Raw genomic sequence first — 5,314 nt, 5'->3', positions numbered from 1 at the left:
TGAAAGGCGAAGCCGACCTTGGTGGAATTTGAAATCAGAACGTAACGATTTAGCCCGGCGTGCTGACGTTTCTGCCAGCTCGATGCCTTACCAATTATGATAATAATCGTTTCTTTATTGGCCACAAGGGCCGAACAGAAGACAAATAGGGACAATACAATACTGGGGACACGTGGGGTTTAACACAAAAGTCGAGTAAACAATAAAATAACAATTAACAACAATTAACAAAACAATTAAATAATAAAATTCATCAAAAGTGGGGAGTTTTTCACAGGGACAACCGAAGAACCCCACACATTTTGGTTATCCCGACCGCCAGATGTACATCCGCAGGCGCCTCTCTCCTTCTCAACTCTTCCGGTTTACAAACGAAAGTTCAGAGTAGGCCCGTTCACACGGGCCGTCCTCGCCACATGCACCCACCTTTCAACAAATTTACTGGGGGCGGAGCAGAATTTCCCTCTTTACCCTCCTTTCAATAACCATACTAATAATGATAGACTCCCCCGTCGACGACGACATATGAGTGTTCAGTTCAAATGTAGGCGTTGTACATTTAAGCGTTCTCGCCATCAAATCGATGTTGTCTGAACAGGTTCACGTTGTAAGGGAGATAACTCCGAATGTTTTTAGGTTCTTTCATTACAAGTTATTAATGTTTGTATGTACGTACATGTACACGTTCTTACATACATACATACATACATACATACATACATACATACATACATACATAACCTCGATCCAAAGTGCCTTTGAATGTCGTATCATATTCCATCGGCAACATCATTTAACCACCAAGTGTCGAAGTGCATCCCTTGACCAAGTTTGCATACATGAGGTTGATAAGATCATAAGACTTGGAAGGCAGCTCTTTGAACAACATTCTTTGTCTGTTAACGTAGAATACATGCCCAAAGAAGTCGCACAACTCTACCGCAACGTATCATCAGATGAAAAGATGAGTAGCAGATCATGCATGGATATGTTAATAGAATGCTCCGTGGTGATAATAATATCGATCATCAAAGCAGTTTATCATGAACCAATAGCCGGATTACTACCTCCCACTTTGAAGGGTATGCGTTTGCAATCCAGAAACAAGAAATATCAACTAAATACCTGATGAACAAAAGGGATAGAGATGCAGGAAAAGCTGTAAAATTTGACAATCGATGCAGAATTTGTGGAGTTAATACCAAAGATATCCACATCATAAGCAGTTGTATGAAAATATCATTATCTAACGATGAGACATGATGTTGTAGCTAGAATACTCTACAATGAAATCCGTCGGAAGGATATCCCTGAGAACAAAGAAATAAAAACCCACAATATGGTAGGAGTCATAGTCACTCATAATGAAAATGAATGCTGGTGGAGTGTACCAGTGAAGACCTTAATAAAATGTAAGCACAACAGACTTGATATAATGATTTGAGATAGAGAAGAGAAGCTGTGCACAGTTGTGGAAATTAGCTGCCCAGCCAACTTCAGGTTTATACCTGTAATTATTGGGCTCTGGGATATGTGACAATCTGCCTAAATACCAGTCTTGAGAAATTAGTCTTCTCAAAACCAGAAAATAGAAAGCTAATTCGAAGACTACAGATCCAATCCATCACTGGAACTGTCAAAAACTGTAAAACTTTCGAGAAGTTTATCACTTAAATATATATGAGCATGTCTAGATATGTAACTATATGCATGACAATACATACATAAACCAAAACATACATACATACATACATACATACATACATACATACATACATACATACATACATACAGCGGATGTTAACATAAAACTGAAGATCAGTGAAAAAGAGAATACCTATGCTGAACTATAGAGAAATCTGCAGTTACTCTATCCAGATTACAAGTTCAGGTTCATACCTGTAATTATTAGGCCCATGAGATATGCATCACACTGCCTAAATACCAGTCTTGAGAAATTAGGCTTCTCAAAACCAGAAAGGAGAAAGCTGATTCGAAGACTACAGATCCAATCCATCACTGGAACTGTAAAAATCTGTAAAACTTTCCAGACGTTTATAATTTAAATATATATATCAGTATGTCTAAATAGGTAACTATATGCATGAGAATACATACATAAAACAAAACAAACAAATCTGCACACATACATACATACATACATACATACATACATACATACATACATACATACATACACACACACAAAAATACCCTGTTGTTGATGCTGAAATTCCAATGAAGGAGCCTTGGATCTAGGATAGAAACCAGCTCTTTCTCTACTGGCAAGAAACCTTGAAATAAAACTAAATACTGACATACATACATACAATATCTAAAAAAAAATATGCTTCTATGAATATCGTTACAAAGCATTGTTCTTAATAATTCATCAGTTACACTACAAAATCAGTTAAACTCCATTTTTTCATCACTACTTTCTCCATTCAATAGTCTCGATCTCCAATTAAATGAAGGAACAAAACTTAAACAAACAAACAAGTTAAGAATTCAATGCTTAACACTTTGCATGTTACTCTGGGAGTCAATATGGATACAAGCCAAAACGCTGAATCCAATAAGCAGTGTGCATTCCCTCCAAGCTTTTTTAGTGAGTTTGTAAAACCGAGTTATTGTTTCCTGTGAAGGTTGCCATATGAGAGGTGTTCATTGCCATAAACAGTCAATTCCTAAGTGTTAGTTTCATATCAATCATATTCAGCCCTTTCTTACTGGTATCCCAATATTTTTCCAATAGATGAAAACGTTTTTTTTTTTTTTTACCAGAATCATTGGTTGTATATTCTAAGGGAAAGTAAAACTGAGATTTTACGATGCTCATACGTTTTCCAGTAGCATCAACAGTATAGGTGAAAAAAGTGATCTGAGGGGTGTCCTCCTTTATCCGTTTCCTGTAGAGTTTGTGACTCCTAGATAAATGCAGGGCTTTATGTTATTAGATGGAAAGGTGTAAATTTATTGGGATGCTAAATTAGGATGCTGCTACATTCATGCTCTTCTATATAGCTTTAAAATTGTCATGAGAGTAGCTTCAACCAGAAGCGAAAGCTGGATGACGGTTTCGGACCGCAGTACCCGTCAAACATACTCAGAAACTTATTCAAAAAGAAACAATATTTGTAGTCGTTTAAATGCAGTAGAGATTACCACAACTGTAGATCTGTTCTCAGTTCAAACGTTACCGAAATTCATTTCGAGACTTATCAGTATGGACTCGATAGAAGAAGCAATAATCTTTTCTATCGTAAGCACGAGTCTAAATTTTGTGGGATGGGGAAGTCGATTACACCTGCCACAGTGCTCAACTGGTATTTTTTGTATCGACCACAAAAGGATGAAAGGCAAAGTTGACCTCGGTGGAACGTAAAGACGGACGAAATGCCGCTTAGCATTTTGCCAGGCATGCTAACGTTTCTGCCAACTCGCCGCCTTGGTCTTCTAAAATATTTAAATAGCAAATTCAAAATCTGGAACTTAGGTAAATAATTCCTGTGATATTCCTGTTTGAAGGAAAAAAAAACATTTAAATATTGTGTTGCTATTTAACAAAATACATTCATTTTGATTTTGTCTTGAGTTCGATAAACGAACGGAAGCGTTAATAAGAATTATCCAAACTTCTGACTACCTTCCATTTCTCAATATACAATATCAGTTCACCGCTTCAAATACTACACACACACACACACACACACACACACACACACACACACACATACACACACACACACACACACACACACACACACACACACGCACACACACACACACACACACATGTTATTGAGTGAGAGAGCAGAGCATGCTATCAAAGTGACACTGGGGTACAATTATACGAAGCCCAGTAAACAGTTCATGACTACCCGTCTGATAAGGGTATACCAGGCCAGGCACATGCATCACCACCAAATGTGCGCGATATGGTGATCTCATATCAAGATAAACAGCGCATGCATGTATGTATGTATGTATTTGTATGCATATATTACTGTGTTAACTTTGGGAAACTTGTATATTACCTTGCATTTTGTCTTTACTCTTTTTAAACCTTGGATCTGAAAGCGTTTCTGAGCAAAATTATCTCGATTCCATTCCTATTTATACTGAATCCATAGCTTAGTTAATGAGTGCGTGTGCTTATATAAAGGTGTGTGTGTGTGTGTGTGTGTGTATGTGTATGTGTATAAGTATGCATGCCTAAACATACATACATACGCATATCTACACACACACACACATACACACACACAGATATGCATACGCATATCTGTATTTTTCCAGTGCATACACTTATATATATATATATATATATATATATATATATATATATATATATATATATATATATATATATACATACACACACGTAAATATAATCATGATTACGTCAGCCATGTGTGTACATGTATATGTACTCATTATGTATTTCTGTGTATTTGCAGGCGGATCTTTATAGGAATAACATATTATGCGGATATTTCTTCAAGGTTGCTCTATCATTGGGTATAAACAATAAAAGAACACCTACTATGACTGATATTCGTATTGATATTACTATAACACAAATAATAATAAGAAAAAAAACAGTATAACCCATTCAACAACATTCTGTAGAACAAGAAATTTGAAACTGTAAGAGGTGATGCTTGTGTTTACGTGTGGAAAATTCTGAATATTTTCAAGAAATTTAGGCTCTCTTAATATGAATGGTTTATGCACATGAGGAGGCGGGTTTGGTTTAACCCTATGTCATTCTGATTACTCTATTAAATATAATGTTTATTTGTTCACATTGTTTCTAATTAATTTTGCATTATCTTGTAACTTTAAAATTTCGATGATTGTTTAGTTTTAGACTGACATTGTAAAGTAGGAGTCAGGGCGCCAGATCCGGTTAATTTGAACATAAAATAGAACATCTGGGCCATCGACAGCTAATGTGTTGATAGAAAATCTGGGCTTAGCGACAGCTAATGTGTTAATTCAGAGAAAGACTGGCATCCTGTTCAGGAGATATAGTCTTGTACACTTAGTGCTTTAACCGTTATTCAAATTGGGATATGCCCCCACCTAAGACGCCTCCAGGCTCCAGCTGGAATTTTGCCCTTTTTTAGAAAAATTAAAGATGTGGTCATTCCGGTTTTCCGTAAGAGTTTAACCTAGATTGCGGCGAGCTAGCAGAATCGTTAGCACGCTGTGCAAAATGCTTAGCGACATTTCATCCGTCTTTACGTTCTGGGTTCAAATTCCGCCGAGGTCGACTCTACCTTTTATCCTTTCGGAGTTGATGCAA

Source organism: Octopus bimaculoides, chromosome 2, assembly GCF_046866305.1.
Source record: "Octopus bimaculoides isolate indiv1 chromosome 2, ASM4686630v1, whole genome shotgun sequence".
NCBI lineage: Eukaryota > Metazoa > Mollusca > Cephalopoda > Octopoda > Octopodidae > Octopus > Octopus bimaculoides.
The sequence above is the reverse complement of the archived record's forward strand: the minus strand, read 5'-3'. Positions refer to the sequence as shown.